The sequence below is a fragment of the Lynx rufus genome, unplaced genomic scaffold (genome assembly GCF_022079265.1).
Source record: "Lynx rufus isolate CCGP_SWC_20201006 ecotype Redwood Valley unplaced genomic scaffold, mLynRuf1.p SCAF_6, whole genome shotgun sequence".
NCBI lineage: Eukaryota > Metazoa > Chordata > Mammalia > Carnivora > Felidae > Lynx > Lynx rufus.
This window is the reverse complement of record NW_025814878.1, coordinates 143,562,501-143,579,118: the sequence shown is the minus strand read 5'-3', so window position 1 is coordinate 143,579,118 and position 16,618 is coordinate 143,562,501. Positions and strand designations below refer to the sequence as shown.

Genomic DNA, 16,618 nt, shown 5'->3' with positions numbered 1-16,618 from the left:
ATCCGGGAAGTGTGTCTTCGATTCTTTGCTCCCTGGAATTGCTACAAAGACCACCTGGGAAGCCCCCTCTGGCTCTGGGCTGGAATTTCACCGAGCAATATTCCTAACGGTGGGATTTCCACCGCTAAAAGGCTATTCACAGATAACCCACTCGATGCCAGCGCTGCAGAATCTGAGATTAGATTTTAAGAGTAAGCTCTTCTCCGTACTCCGTGTACAAATTCACGCACAACACAGACGATTCTCACCGTGGCGAACCGAAGCAGAGGAAGTGCGTCTAGCTCGGGGGTCCTGCTGTTAAGGAACATTTCTGTGCCAGAGTGATAAAACTGTGCACGGCAACGTCTGATCTCCCGCGGGCTGTCGTGTTTGCATTTTCCAGGTCACACTGGGAAATCTGTTCTCTTGGATTTTATAACAAATCTTTCCTGTGAAGATGGGCGCGTCTCTCAGGAATCCCGTGCGCAGGAAAGGTCAGGACCCAGCGTGTGAACTCCTCTATAGGAGAACTTTCCGGGCACTAGCACGTCCTCCTCGTTAGTATAGTGGTGAGTATCCCCGCCTGTCACGCGGGAGACCGGGGTTCGATTCCCCGACGGGGAGACAGCAGGTGCAGCTTTTGGCCTCGCCCTTTTGAGAGCAGCAAACTTCCGGGGTGGGCTGGGCTCCCGGGGGGCTTCCTGCTTGGATTCCACCTCTCGTTTTAAGGCAATTTCCGTGTGGGGGCTGATCCTTGCACCGGGCCGCTTTCCCTGGATGCGAAGTGCGCCCCGGAAATGCTCCCGGATGTTGAGCTGAGAACTTTGAGCCGCAGACGTCGCAGGCGCCAGTGAGGTGTGTGTCCAGGCACGCGGGGCGGGGGGCGCGTCGGGGGCAGGGGGTGGGGGGTGTTTGGGCGGAAAGGGACGGGCACCTGCCGGGACAGGTGAGGCGACGGAGGGGCCTCCCCGGAGCATCCAGGGCGTAGGGCCCGCGCTCGGGGACGAGGTGCAAGTGGAGTCGAAGGGGCAGGTGAAGGCGCCTGCGAACCGGTGGCGCACGGGCTCAAGCCCAGGTTTGCCGGCGGCGGGACTCGAACTCCCGGCTCCCTGCAGCAGCCGGAACCTGGGCCGCGGCAGGCAAGGATTGGGGTGCCTGGGGCCAGCCCCTTACCTGCCCCGGAATTATGTGTCCGTTGGTCTCAGCGCTGGGCAGTAAACACCTGATCAAAATCGCTTTCAGACCGGATAGATTAGAAAAAAGAAAAACGGAAAGTCTACACGAAGTAGCAATTCCCAGCTGCTCCGAACTGAAACGGCGGGAAGGGACGAGCTTCGATGGAGCTGGCGAGAAAACGAAACAACCCAAAATATTGTTAAGACAGAGGAGCGCAAAACACAAGCTCCTTGAATCACCTAGAGATGTGCCTGAATTTAGGCCGCATCCCTCCACAGCGGGTGCTGTCTTAGGGTATTTGCCCCTCACGCCCCTCCCTGCACCTGTACATTTAGGATAACAAACTCTACAACCCCATGACTCTTGAGGAGATTAGTAAATGAGTAATTAATGGGAAACGGGTTAGCAATCTATAAGACAGTAATACTTGAGATTATCTTCCCTATGGGGCAAAATGTATTTGAATTTTTGCTATGGACAGACATCAGTTGCATTATGATCAACTATCTACAAGCCAGCCTCTACCATACAAAACTCTGGAATAGCTTAATAGATAGAAATTCAGTTAAAGGTGCACACTCAGAACCAAACAATTTCCAAAAGTCCGGCAGACAATGTCCAACACTTCACTGAAAGGACACCCAGTAATTTTCTGTCGCCTATTTCCAAGACTTTGACGGTTTTTCCCGACACATGTGACTCTTCACACTCTAAGGGGCTTTGGGACTACCCGTGTATTTTGTCAAATGCAGATTCTCCTGCAGTAGACATAGTGTATGTCCGGGGGTTCTGGATTTTCTAACAAGGTCTCTGGCGACGGAGACCTTGGTCTTACACGAACCACCCTTGGCAAAGCTCTCAACGTACATAGAAGTTTGCTGTACATTAGAATCACCTGGAAGCTTCTAAAATCCCTGATGGGGGGTGGGACCCAGTACCGATGAAATTAGAATGTCTGGAGGTGGGCACCAGCCCTCAGTAGGTGTTGGATATTCCCGGGTGATCTCAACAGGCCTCGAAGTTAGGGAACCACTGCTCATTTCTCTGTCATTAGTTATTCTGGTTATGTTACTAACATAGTCACATATTTATTGTATTTCATATAAAATGTAAACTATTTGTATGGCATTAAAAAAAGCCCACTAGTGATGTAGCACAGATCCTGTTGTTACCACCCTTCATGTAACAACGACAGCAACCTGGTGTTTCTCCTCCAGATCATGTAGTCACTACAGTGCGCAGTGGGGCCGGCGTGTTTTAATTCCGCCCCACTTTGCCTTTAGAGACTGGAGGTGACACGCGGGGGGAGACGGAGAAGGAAGCAGAGAAGAGACCAGAGAGAAAAGGAGGGGAGGCAGCGGCGAGGTGGAGAAGAGAAAGGAGGGGCGAGTGAGCAGGAAACACCTGCCAACAGTGGGGACGAGGGAAACGGTCTTTTCCAGCAGGAGAAGCCTCCGAGGTGGGCGCACCGCCCTTCTTCCGGCTCCGAAGGACCTGGGAAATCCCAGGTACAAAGTGCAGGAAAAACTCGACAGGGGGCAGCAGACTCCCTGGCAGGTGCCCTGTCTTGTCAGCTCGACTCCAGCTCCTCCCCGTCTCCTCCTGGGCTTCCTCCTTGGTCACCGCGGCCAGGGGACACAGCTGTCCCCGAGGTCCTGCGGGAACCTGGTGTCCTGCTCTGCCTGGCCTGTAGGAAACGTGATCTCCCAGGGCCCCTCTGCTCTACCCCACTGCCCGCTTCCGGCAGTCGGTGGCGGACTCCAGCGAAAACACCCCCAAATGGAGCCTGCCCTTCTTCGAACTCGACTTTTCTGGTTCGTTTCCCGTGTGTGTGCACATAAATCAGCTTTCAGCAAATGCACAGTATGGAGGTGAAACGATCTGCTCAGTGATGACGGGCTGTGGCACCCGTCCAAGACTCTAGGAAATTGGTCCACACTCTGGGGAGAGCCCGAGTGTCCCGGAAGCTGTGGGTTCCTTCCGCTCATCTGGGAGATCTCAGCCTTTCTCCGACTGAATTAAGATTCAAGAGCAGGTCAGGAACTCAACCTGGAGAACAGCAGACTTTAGATCTTTTAATGAGGAGTTGTTTGACATCTTACGTCAGGCACACCTAGATGGGGAGGCTCCCTGTCGCCCTGTCAGGGGTCCAGCCAAGGAAGGGAAGCTGGTACCACTCCCCAGACACGTGTTCTCCTGCGGGGGTATCACGCGGTGGAAACGAGGAACACAGTGATGAAGCAAATGCACTCTTGCTTTGCACACACAGTATCCACCAGGTGAAAACCTTGACTTTTTAAGCAAAACGCCATCTAAGGACTTACCAAAGCCTATGGCACCCTACACAGAACAAATGGAAAGAACCTCCTTTCCAGAGCTTCTACAGATGATTTAAACCCCAGGAGAAGGGGAGTAGCTTTCCCTTTTTAAAGAGTTTGAGAGTAATCTCCATACCGACATGGGGCTCGAGCGCACAACCGGGTGACCGAGAGTCGCACTTCCTACCAACCCAGCCGGCCGGGCACCCCGGGAGGGGCAGCTTTTCAACGAAAGCACAAAGCGGATGGTGAACACGATTTCAGGATGTGTCTGGATTTCAGTTCTTCACCTCCGTGTTGCAGAGCGGGGCAGTAGCCGTGCACTGGCGTCTGCTGAACAAGCTGGGGGACGCCCAGGGATCAAAGCGACCACAATGGTACCCGGGCAGGATCTAATCAAACTGCACCCCTCCTTCTAGACAGTCACCCCCACGTTGTGCAAGGGAATTTTAAAAGGGCACATCTCATAGTAATTCACTCGAAAGTTTTTTGTTGTCTTTCCTCCTATCGCCCACAATTCTACATTCCCTTGCAAAATCTAGGAGTGGCTTAGTTCGCTCTTAGAAGGAATAATTAAATGAGGCTAGATTGGGCCTTCACGTGGGCAAAGACAACGAGTTCATGTGGGAGTTCATGTGGACCACGTGCAGGTTCCTCTTCCACATGTGGCTGGGGGGAAAAAAAGTTCAACTGCCGCCTGAACAGGGACTTGAACCCTGGACCCTCAGATTAAAAGTCTGATGCTCTACCGACTGAGCTACCCAGGCCCTGAGAAGGCAGGGCTAACTTGTCTTATAAATAACTAAATTCCGTGCAGAATTCGAGCTACCAGGAAGAGAAGTGATCTAAGGTTCCAGGAACTACCAGGGCCCCCCAAAGTGTGCCTCAGCGACCCGGGTCATCTCATCCTTAAGCAGACCGCGTAACCGCCACCCTGGACATTCTTTAAAGAGCCAGTTAACGCGCACAGCTACAGGGAGAGTGAAGGTTCTTCCTGGACCCAATTATTGCCGAAGGGGACTCGCGGTTTGGGGCAGAAGGACCGTCGGACACACTATTTCCTCCTCAGGTGCTTGCAGAGCGGACGCGCGGGCTCCCTCCCCTGCCGGTGGGGGAAACCGGCACGAGGCTTTTTTAGGAACTGGAACGACCGAAGGGCATCCTCAAGAGAACGCAGGGAAGATGGAGAGGAGGAGGGTTTGACCCTGACACAACGCAGGGGGATTAAGCCTGGCTGTCCCCTGCGGGACTGTCCCCGTAGTTTCGGAAATGGAGGGTCTGGGTTCTTTAGGGCCGGGGGTGGGGGTGGAGGGGTGCAGGGCCGCCTCCAGCTTTGTCCCTCACGTTGCATCGCGAGCCCCAACTCATCCCAAGACAGGAGTGAGCGGCGGGTGAGGAAACCGTGCTCGTGGTTCGCGATTTAGCGGCTCGCGAGCACCTGCAGAGAGACCGGGGTGGGGGGGTGGGGGGCAAATTCCCACCCACCCAAAGGAGGCGGCAGCGCCAGCCCCGGACTACTCACCTACTTCGAGTCAATACTTCCGTTATCATTAATTTAAGGCATTATGTTTGGGCTTTTCAATTCATGAAGACAAATGCCACTTTGACCAAATATGAGGAAAATCATGCGTCAAGTTCATGCAGTACCCACGATGCCAACTCCTACGAAGTCGTGTGTTCGTGCTATTTTGGCACAGAAATGACACGGAATTCCAGGCATTAAAACTAACGCGACAAACCTATGCCTGGGGGAATAACATTCAATCATTTCGACTTGACCGAAAAAACAATCCAGCCGCCGCTTACTCTTAGGAGGACACTTCCAGGTGGGCCCGGGCAGGGGGCGCTAAGCCCTGCTCTCCGGGTCTCGCGGCACCTGTTACCTTCTGAACTTAACCGTGGGGGGAGGGGCGTGAGCCCCGCGGGAAGCCGGGGGGGGGAGGGCTCTGCGGCCCGCGCTTTCCTCACCCCCATCCGGCGGGGCGGAGGCGTCCCCCGGGTCCCCCCGGGTGTCCCCGGGTCCCGGCTCCGGCTCCGCGCGCCTCAGCCCCCGGCTTCCGGCAAACTCGCCTTTCGCCTCCGGCATCGCGCAGGCGCAGTGGGCTGGCGCTCGCCGCGCGGAGTCCGGTTCCCTCTGGTGCGTTTACAAGCCGATTAGCGGCCCGCCCTTCGCGGGTGTCAGGATGGCCGAGTGGTCTAAGGCGCCAGACTCAAGCTTCGCTTCCCGCGCTCGGGGCTTCTGGTCTCCGCATGGAGGCGTGGGTTCGAATCCCACTTCTGACACACTCCCCTTTTAGTTTCAAAGTCTGCAACTTTACGTAACCGCCGTTTTAGGCAGCAAGAGCGGGTCTTCCCCTTTCTCCCTATTGCTGCCCGCACGTCACCCTTTTTAAGTCGGTGGGCTTGCGTGTCTTTCTCCTCTGCCGGTGCTTCCTTCGTCCCTCCTTTCTGTTTCTTTCTTTCTCCCTCTGTGTGGAATCTCAGTAATACATCAGTATTAAAATGTAGGTCTTACAACATGGATGAGGTGAGGGTTCTAAGTTCCTGCCTCCAGTATTTGAACTGCTCTGTGACGGGCAGGGGCAGGGGCACCCTCCACCCCTCCACCCTTCTCCTGCGTGTCCCTCCTCCCCACTGCCCTCGCCTCAGCCTCTTTTTCTTCTCCGACCTTCCCCTTTCCTCCCCTGCACACCTTCTCCCCATCACTTCTCCCTGATGGTCAGGGCGTGGGCTGTGGCGTGAAGAGTCTGGATGTGATGTATTCTGTGGCATCAGATCAGCGAGACATGAGAGGCAAAAGGGTTAGAACAGTGATTCTCAACCAGGGGTGATTGGCACCCGGTGCCACCCTCCGTGGACCCCCGGTAATGTCCGCAGATACATCTGATGCTGTATGTGTGTATATTTAAATACATACATATAGAGATATAGTAAGGTTCATTTAAAAGGCGGTACACAGGGGCGCCTGGGTGGCTCAGTTGGTCAGGCGGCTGACTTCAGCTCAGGTCATGAACTCACACAGTTTGTGAGTTCGAGCCCCACGTCGGGCTCTGTGCTGAGAGCTCCGAGCCTGGAGCCTGCTTCAGATCCTGTGTCTCCCTCTCTCTCTGCCCCTCCCCTGCTCACACTCTGTGTCCCTCTGTCTCTCGGTAGTAAATAAACATTTAAATTTAAAAAAAAAAATAAAAAACAGTATACAAATGATCAAAATATGAGATAGTCATTTTTAATTGATTTATTTGTAGGAAAAGAATATACAATTGTGGGATGAAAATACGTGCAAAAGAGCAAAATCTGATTTTTTTTCCTGCAAAATTATCAAGTTATTTGTACCAAGTTAACCGAAGTTCTTTCTGAATCGCCGAAATAGTCTGTTGCCTCTTTGTACTCCTGGTATATTTTTAAATAATTTGAAGACAATCTACATATTTTTAAGTTCCCAATAGTCACTGTTATTATTGCTGTGGATTTACATGTTATCTGTTAAAAAACAACAACAACTATGCCTCGTTTTTACACAATTCTGACTTGTATTCATGTTTTGTCTCCCATGACAATTCCTCTTGACTTGATTTTCACAAATGTAGGGCCTAACTTCAGAAGAGTAAAAACCCCAAAGATGTCTTTTGTGCCTAACTCCTTCAGGTTTTCTAGAATGGCCTCCAACTGACAGAAAGATTTGTTCTTCCACTTTAAAAAGGAAGAATGACAGAAATAATTAGGTTTGCTTTGTCATTTTTCAGACTTGGACTCAGAAGTATTGTGAGAATCCTTTTATTTACCAAATTTAGGATTAAAAAAAAAAAAGACTAACACTGAAAAGAGAACAGTCTTCCTGGGTTAATTGTGTATGAGGGTGTATTTTTATTTCATAAAGTAAAATACATAAATATAAATACATTTCAATGATCTTTTATTTCTCAGCTTATAGAAAACGTAGTCATATTCAAACATAAAGATAGGTATAAAAATTGTGTATAAAGTGATTATCAGTCAGTCGGGGACAATTATAGTACATACACTTCACGATTAAAACAGAGGTCCTCAGTGTTTATGATAAGTTGCTGCTCACAGGGGAATATTTAACTCCATGTCAGAAATTAGTCGTTATACGATAAGGAAGGATCCCACTTACCTACCATCCGTTCTGCTCGTGCTGATTAACCCATACGTTAGCTGGAGTTGGAGTCTCACTACTATTCCAAAGAAAAATCGACTACACTCTTAAATGAGGATTCATACAAAAATGTTAAAGGTAAAGCCGAGGATGTTTCTGATGCTTATCTGACCTACCTAGTCTGTAATCCCCTCAAAACGATAAAGACACTGGGGTCAAACCTCAAGACCCCTTTACACATTCAAAAATTAATTTTATTCCATTGTACCAAAAAAAAAGATATAAAAATGTTTATAAAAACAATGTCTATAAAAGTGTGTGTGTGTGGATTATATGAAATGTGTATAAAAATGTATATAAAAGCAATTTTCATATGGGGAGCCTGGCTGGCTCAGTCAGAAGAGCATGTAAGTCTTGATCTTGGGGTCGTGAGTTCAAGCCCCATGTTGGGTGTAGAGATTACTTTAAAAAATAAAATCTTAAAAAAAAAAAAACAAAAACAAAAAACAATTTTCATGTGGATCAAAGCTTTCTCTTGTCAAAAAGTCACAATTTTAGCAGAAGCACAAAATGTTTTTTGACTCTTATTTCCCACCTGGTAAAATCTGTATTACTTATTTAGTGATGTACACTCAATTACCCAGAATTGTTACTAAAGAGCTTTGTAGGATATTAATGCTTACTCACATTCTCCATTGCCCGTATCATCCTTTTTTCCCCAGGTAAGACAGAGAGAATAAATGAAACTGTCACACATAAGGGTGCCAAACTTTCAGAAATTCTTACACTTCCTTAGCTTGAAGTATTATTTTTGGCCTTCCTAACAGTGAGAAAAACTCCCTCTGGGAGCCCTTTGACTTTCTGTCTATGAATCAATGACTGAATATCCGGAGCCTGAAAACGCTTTCTCCAGTCCTGGTCTCTGCCTTACTACATCCGCGCGTCGCGAGAGACACACATAGAACCCAGTCTCACGTTCAACAGGTACCGGCGATATTTCTACAACATCCTCGGTGAGTTTAAAATCCCACTCTGAAATCAAGAAATGGTCAGACTGGAAAAAAGAGAAGATCCAGCCATTTGCTGTTTATGAAATAGGCATTTTACAAGAAAGACACCGAGAAGCTTGGAGAGCATGTCAATGACCTGTGAGGAAATGTATCCATTGATTTGTTTCACCAAGTCCCACCTACAGCAAATGTTCTCATTTTATCGTTTTTCGAACCCCCGATCTTGTAAGTTTACTGACAATGTATTTATTTATGTAGTAAGATAGGATCTACCTTGAATATTTCCTTCCCTCACACACATTCACACCGCTGCACCATCCGACCCAAGCCAGTTTCTAAGCCTGCTTCTTGACAGTTGGACCTTCATTTAGTTATCTCGTTTTAATTTTATATGAAATGTATTATTACATAGCCAAACACAAATATGATATACCGGAAGGGAGGTCAGGACCGTCAGCAGTGACCGTATTTCTTTCACTTAGTACTATGTATTTGAAATGTAACTTACAGACCAGCACATCTGGATGGTATACGGTAGATGCCTTTCAAATGGATGCGAATGAGGATGTTTGCCTCAGGGACTAAAACGGCACCTTCTTAGAAGCATTTTTTAAAAAGGTAAAATATGGTAGATACACCCTATGAGATAGTGCTCAGCATTTAAATGATGTATAAAGAAAGTAATGATGGTTATGGAAAAAAGTCAGGGGTGCCTGGGTAGCTCAGTTGGTTAAGTGTCTGACTTCGGCTCAGGTCATGATCTCGCAGTTTGTGAGTTCAAGACCCGCATCAGGCTCTATGCTGACAGCCTGGAGCCTGCTTCAGATTTTGTGTCTCCCTCCCTCTCTGCCCCTACCCCGCTCACATTCTGTCTCCCTCCCAAAAATAAATAAACATTTTTTTAAAATCCCAATGTATAAAAAAAGAAAAAGTCCGAAGTGGAATGATATGTATACCAAGTACGATTTTGTCATATGGAAAAGATATGCACCAAATATTACATATTCTGTAAGAAAACATGTAATGTTTTAATGTAATGGCAATGTAAACAGTTAATACATTAAAATGGTTTCCTATGAAGAAAAATGATATAGGGAATAGAATATGCAGATAAAAAGAAATCAATCAATTGATTAAGAGGGTCCTTAAACAGCCCCATGCATAGATCAAATAATCTAAAAATCTAAGAAAAGTACTATGAAATGGTGAAAGTAATTGGTGATCTCTGTCGTGTGTTATTTTTTTTTTTTAATGAAAATTTTACTTCCACCCATGAAGGATTAACCACTAGGAGAGTTGTCCTCTGGCTATACAAAAATTAGAAAACCAGGAAAAAAAATCTGTTACATAACCATTAGAGAAAAGATGTCAGGAAGCAGGAAGTGTAGGACTGAGATCCTTGAGGGAAGGCAAAGAGAAAAGGTGAGTCTGTGACTGTGCTGGTCAGGAGACTTTTAAAGAAGAAAAAGACAGTGGTATTTAGCATACTAAGTATCAAGACTTAGTAGAAAACTCGTTTAATTAAGGGCATGCATTTTGGTGCAGGGATTAACAGATAAAACATGCAATGGCATGGAGAATTCAGAAATCATCCATGTGTGGATTTAATATTAGAAAAGTGGTATTGCAGCTATAGTAAGAACATGGTAATTTACTGAGAAATCTATGCAGGAATGAACAGGGGTCAGAGGCTGTGAAACTACCCCCTCATTTCATTGCCTGGCCTGCTGGACATGCGATGTATATCATGATATGAGGAGTGCGTAATCGGCACTATTCTGTAGGAGGTTAATTGTTACCCTGGCTGACGGCAGTGAAACGCGCATCATGGCCAAATTGTTGTGCAAGTTGAAGAGCAGAAAACCCACCATGTCACAAGAGGTGGGTCAAGAAAATGCTTTATTGGAAGATAAATGACCCCGTGCTCAACAAGCAAAGGTAGAGGTCAACCAGTTCTCCCTTTTCAGCGCACGGAAGCATGCCAGATGCAGGCTTTGCTGGGAATTCAGTAGGTCCGTGGTCCTGTTTCCCTAATGGCAAACACAAGACCACCCCCCCGGGGGCCTTCAGTAAGGGGAGGGCTGGCCACGCGATGCCTTGCAACCTGGACTTAAGATGTGAGGTGTTTACGATGCAATTGTACACCCCCTGCTATGGAATATTGCATAGCTTATATAAAGAACACAACAACACTGCATATGTGAGATGATATTACACACGAAAGACGGGCGCAGAGATCCATGTGGTTATATATAAATATATAAATCTTATATACTATAGATATATTGTATAATATATGTTTATATAACATACACATGCATGTATAACTTCTGGAAGGATACTCGAAACTAAGCGCCAGTGGAGAGAATGAAGGAAGTAGTGTTCGAGGATGGAGAGCAGGTGTATTTTTCGGCTCTACCTCCATTTCCACAGTTAAGGGGGGAGGGGGATAATTGCTACTGATCTCACCCACCATTCATTTAAAAGCAAACTGAATTTTGGTTAAGTTTCCGGGGCTGGAACTTGGGTGCTTCCAAGGAGCGCTTTGGGGGCGCCGTGGGGGAAGGGGGAGTGCAGACCCGGGCTGCGCGTCAGCAGCTGCAAACCCCCCCGCGACTTCAATGTTCTGGAAGGAGCAGCGTGGAACCCCCGCCCGCGACCCTCCAGCCAAGACCGGGAAAACAGCACGTTGGAAGACGTTTCTCACGACAGACAAATAGCAGCATTTATGCAAATGTTGAACCTTCGCTACAAGCGTTCACTCCCTTTCGCTCTGTTTGGTCACTGAGCCCCTGCAGACACGAGTGGGATTGCTCATGACGAAGCTGCGGGGACCCAACACCACAAAGTTGAAACCAAGCGGCCCCTGAGTGGCAAAACGCTTCCGACTCTGGCGGGACTCGAACCCGCAACCTTTGAATTCCTCCACCGCCCGCGCTAGAAGTCCAATGCGCTATCCATTGCGCCACAGAGCCTGCAGGGAGGCGCGCTGGGCCCGAGCCCTAAGGTCGTCTACTGTGCACGTGGTCAGCAATACAGTATTTTTCTGGACATTTATTCCGTTCCAGTCACCGCGAAAAGTGCAAGAAACACAAAAACAAGACAGTGCGAGGGACACACAGTACCCGACGCGGGTGTTTCTGATCGTTCCAGCGACCATTCTCATCTGTCTCTACGAGATGAGGAACAGTTTGATCAAAGCTCAAAACCCCGGGCCATTTGCAACTCTGTGGACGGAACTGGACGGTATTATGCTAAGCGAAGTTAGTCAGAGAAGGACATATATCATGACTTCACTCATCTGAGGACTTGAAGACACAGAGCAGGTGAACACAAGGGAAGGGAAGCAAAAATAATATAAAAACAGGGAGGGGGGACAAAACATAAGAGACTCCTAAATATGGAGAACAGATGGTTACTGGAGGGGTTGTGGGTGGGGGGTGGGCTAAATGGGTAAAGGGCATCAAGGAGGGCACTTGCTGGGATGAGCACTGGGTGTTACACATAGGGGATGAATCACTGGAATCTACCCCTGAAATCATTGTTGCACTATATGCTAACCGACTGGGATGTAAAGGAAAAAGTAAATAAATAATCAAACAAATAAATACATAAACACACAGATGTCATTTCACCCGCATGATGCACGGACGTGCTCCCGGCCGCTGGCTCCGCGAATACAGAACTGGGGGGGCTCCCGGCACGTGGCCTGGGCAGCCGGGGCTAGCCCGTCCCCGCCCCCCTCTCTCCTCCTCGCCCCCCTCACCCCGTCCCCTCCGGCCCCGGTCGGGGAGGCGCTTCCTGGCACCTGTGCTGTTGACCAGGACGGTGGCTTCCGCGCGCGGCCTGGTCCCGGGACTCGCGGAGCAAAGCACCGCACCGCCACGCAGGCCCGCGGAGCTTTGAGCGCATCCAGGCAGCTTGGGAAATACTGCAGGTTCCCAACTCGGCAATTTTCTTTGCTGCCTCTCTCCGGTGCGACCGGGCGGTCCAGCCGCCCCCGCTCCTTCGGCGACCCTCGGTCCAGTGGGTTCGTCGAAGGGGCGGGTTACAGGTGCGGCCAGTCCGGGATCTGCGGGCGCGAAGGCGCGCGCTGCGGTGATCTGCGCATGGGGAGGGGGCTGTCGGAAGAAGAGGGGACATCTCAGCTGTTCCCACTGGGCCACGACGTGATGCGCGGCGACCCGGACAGCGGGGGTCCAGCCCCGACCTGCAGGCGGAGCGCGCACACGTGGAGGTCAGGGGCCCCAGGGCCCTGCACGCGCGCGCACGCGGGGGTCCTCAGTCCCCAGCCCCACCCCCACGTCCGGGCCGCACCCGGAAAGCACAAAACGAGCTCCGAGGCTTGCAGGGCAAAACCCGAGCTCCCAACCCCGCGTCTGCGAAAGCGCAAAGCGGACAGGACGAGAGTGTCGGACGCGAGCGGGAGGCTAAGCCGGGTGGAACGTTCTCAGCGCCAGAGGAGATGGGTCGTCCTATTTCCTGAGGGTCATTCCTGCGTGTCCGCTTACAAGATGAAATTCTTTTCGTCACCGTGGAGTATCCGAGATGGGCACGAAGCACGAGTCAGTTGGGAAGATGGGATCCGGGAATCCGGAGATCTAACTAAGCACGCCTTAGGCTACTTAATTAGATACTTAAACCCACACGCTGTGCTTCGCAGAGAATGTTAAAGTTTTCAAATGAAAGGAAGTCTTTCCGGGTGGACAGCGGTAAAAATATATCTGTCGTTAGTTTGTGTCTGCCATCAACAGAATGCTCAGTTGCAAGGGCTCCTTCGCAGAAAATAAGACGCGTAGACTGCAGAGCAGTTAAATATTCCCAGCTGCTCGTGTGGCACATATCTGCAGCAAGCCCCCAAATTAGTGGTCTGTGGAATGAAATAGTCTTCCGGACCTTATCTTAATCCCTCTTGCCTCAGCAGTCTTAACATCCCATCTGAGAACGCGTTTTCAAGTAAATAATCTCATGCAGAGACGGTGCCTAAACATGATTTTCATTATACGTTATAAAGTCCTCTAGGCCGCTTACCCATCGTGGGCTACGCGATGCACCCACGTTCTCCAAATACTTTGTGGGCCTTTCCCGTATATGTCACGTGAAGTCCCAACAGCGAAGTGCGAGGAAAGACCCTGTGATGTTTGGCACAGCTGTGACGGTCTCCCCCTGTGTCTTCGGACCTGTGCTGTCCATCCTGGGCGAACTAGGGTCTCCTGGAAACCCATCTGTCTCAGACCACAGATTGTGAGTGAGAGCAGAGTTTGCTCCGGTCGGAGAATTCCCTCTCCTACGATGGCTGAGGCTGTGAATGGAGGGAGGCACTGGGCCGGGACCAGGACAAAACCCCCTGCCATCCCCGTTCACAGGGAAGGATATTCTTTTTTTTTTTTTTTTTCCGGTGGCTCAGAAACTTGGTGTGTTGCTTCTAGACGGCTGTGATGACCGACTGAATGACAACGGGCATCTTTAAGATACACAGACTTTACAGCCACCCCTGCTCGTGTCCCCGTTATCCACGATGGGTGATCCACCCTCCCGGACCTGAGCTCTGGAAAGTCTGGAAAGGCTGATGCCGTTGGTCGCGCGCATAGTCATCCTCAGCCCTTTCCCGACAGCAGACGTTCGGGCTACCTTCCCTGAACCCCTGATCCCCACACCCTCAGTAAACATCTTGGGTGCTGGATCGCTCGCCCCGGCTCACCCCTCCACGGCCAGTCAGCAGAATTGCACGCCGTCTAGCCGCCCGCATAGCTAGTGGAATGTTAACTCCTAATGCGAGCGCGTGGTAGGCGGGCGGCTGGCCACCGGGCCAAGGTGTGCTTGGCAGTGAGTGTGACAGAGGCCTGGTGTGGGGGGGGCACGGGCACACACCGAGTTTTGCAACCATTTCCTGGCTGAGGCCAGGCGTCTTCCTCACAGATTAAAGAATGTGCCCCTAGTAAATCCAGGACCAATCGAGGCTGGTGAGTCGGAGCTTGCCCATGGTGCATTCTCCCGCCGCTGACCTGCGAGGACACGTGAGGTCACTTCTAGATCTGGAGCACGTCAGGCAGGGGGGGCTGGAACCGGGGCGCCAAAGCAGGGGGTGGGGGGAGGAGCGGCCAGGGAGGGGACCCACGTGCGTGACCCTCACAGCTGACACCTAACTGGGGCTCCTTAGAGGGCACCACACTGGCTGCCCTGGGCCCAGGGACACTTGGGGGGGGTGCCGGCTGAGGCCGTGGGGAGCTGGGCAGCCCCCTCACAGCTGCAGGGGGGACCCCGGGACGGCCGCCACTGGCTCAGGAGCGTCCACGCCTCCGGCCTCCGCGCGGGACGCGAGCGCGGGTCCAGGAGGTGCCTCGGCGTCGGGGAGGCCGCGGCCCAGACGCAGACGCGCAAATCCGGAGGACACGGTGTCCAAGGAGCCGCACTGCGCGCCTCGCGGTGGCGCACGCCGCGGAAAGGCCAGGCAGGAACTCGTGAGTCCTGGGCAGAATTGAGCCGTATAATAGACGGGGCGGTTCTGGGCTCGGGGTCGCATGTGGTTCCCTCGAGCAGGGTGTCCAGGCAGCGTCCTTTCCAGGCTCCGGGTTCAGGCTCGCAATCCTGGGAACAGAAGGGCGCTTGCGGGGGCGCGAGCAAGTAACAGATGCGTCCGATTTTCAGATTCCGAGGCAAAGGTGTCCTCCAGCCCTTGTCCGGGACACTCGTGTGGCGATCGACGCCCAGGGCTCCTGCCTCTGCGCTGCCTTCGTGTTCTCACAGGGTCGTGTTCTCCCCGCGAGCGCAGCACCCGGGGCACGCGTCTCGGCTGATTTAAGCTTGATAACGCTTGAATGGGTCATCCGTTTTGCAGGACACTGTCCCACGGAACGAGCCCCACCTGAAGAAGAACGTTTTGTGCGCAAAAGCAGAATATTGAATATCGAATTCTTTCCGGCCTCATCCGAAGAGCGAAACATCACCAAGCCACTACGATGACATCTGGGGAGTTCCTGCAAAAAGCGTTTGCGATGTGATATTCGACGAAATTCGTGACATCCGAAAACTGTGAGACAGAGAAAAGCGGCACCCGTCATGGGAAGGTGACCCGGAGTCACCGGAGTCACCGGCCGGGCCTGGGCGCTCTCCTGCTGCGCACAGACAGCTTGGCCGAACACAGGTGCCAGACGGGGCCACTCAGTGACCTTGACGGAGCAAGATGAAAATAAGATCACTCTGTAGTCGTGTCTGAGCGCACGCACACACACAAAACAAAAACAGAAACAGAAATATTGTGAAGCCACAAGAATGTCCCCAAGTCGCCCCGACTTGTCCAATATGAGTAACCACAGCTTCTTTAGCAATCATAGTTTCAGCTTTGCTCTACTCTCCCTTCTGGACGGGATGTTTCAAGCTATCCAGTCACAGAGTCGCTCCCTGCTTCCGGACAGCATCCAACCCAGAAAAGCCCTCCTCTTGAAATCCTCCCCCAAATCACCTCACGCAAGACTCAACCCTGTAGGAACTTGAACTTTCTAATAGGCTCTTCCTAGTGAGATGCACCCACCGCTCCCCATGGTGCGTGGTCTGTAGTTCTTACCACAGGAGTCATAACCCAACTTTTCAACTGCTTACGTATTCCTGCTGGGTTTTGTCTGCATTTAAGTTCTGGGGGACTTCAACTATTCACTTTTTTTTTTTTTTGCATTCAAAGTACTGGGGGAGGGGGCCAAGCTCTCTCTCTCTTAAGCTCACCCCATCTCATATCTCAAGAGTGCACTTTTCACTTTAATAAACTTTTCCCCTTGTGTTACAGAGAAAGAAAGAAAGAAAAGAAAGAAAAGAAAAGAAAAGAAAAGAAAGAAAGGAAAGGAAAAGAAAAGAAAAGAAAAGAAAAGAAAGAGAAAGAAAGGGAAGGACTGGGGTTGGGAGTGAGGGAAAGAAGTTATACCCAAGTCCTGCTGGTTTCTGGGAGGTAAGCTTGTGGGTTGTTTTCTCCACCTCCCTCACCCCGTGTGAGACAGCCATCACAGATTTTCTTTTTTTTTCTTATT

General features: G+C 50.6%; 4 non-coding genes across 4 annotated transcripts; 2 read left to right on the top strand and 2 right to left on the bottom strand.

Annotated features, from left to right (window-relative positions):
* The first annotated feature begins 531 nt into the window (after nt 1–531).
* On the top strand, nt 532–603 carry TRNAD-GUC (transfer RNA aspartic acid (anticodon GUC)). Its single transcript has one exon. It is a non-coding gene; the product is annotated as a tRNA-Asp (tRNA).
* Nucleotides 604–4,167: 3,564 nt separating this feature from the next.
* TRNAK-UUU (transfer RNA lysine (anticodon UUU)) lies at nt 4,168–4,240 on the bottom strand. Its single transcript has one exon. It is a non-coding gene; the product is annotated as a tRNA-Lys (tRNA).
* A 1,410-nt stretch (nt 4,241–5,650) lies between these two features.
* TRNAL-CAA (transfer RNA leucine (anticodon CAA)) lies at nt 5,651–5,756 on the top strand. The gene is made up of 2 exons: nt 5,651–5,688; nt 5,711–5,756. It is a non-coding gene; the product is annotated as a tRNA-Leu (tRNA).
* A 5,729-nt stretch (nt 5,757–11,485) lies between these two features.
* TRNAR-UCU (transfer RNA arginine (anticodon UCU)) lies at nt 11,486–11,575 on the bottom strand. The gene is given in 2 exon segments: nt 11,486–11,521; nt 11,539–11,575. It is a non-coding gene; the product is annotated as a tRNA-Arg (tRNA).
* Nucleotides 11,576–16,618: the final 5,043 nt, after the last annotated feature.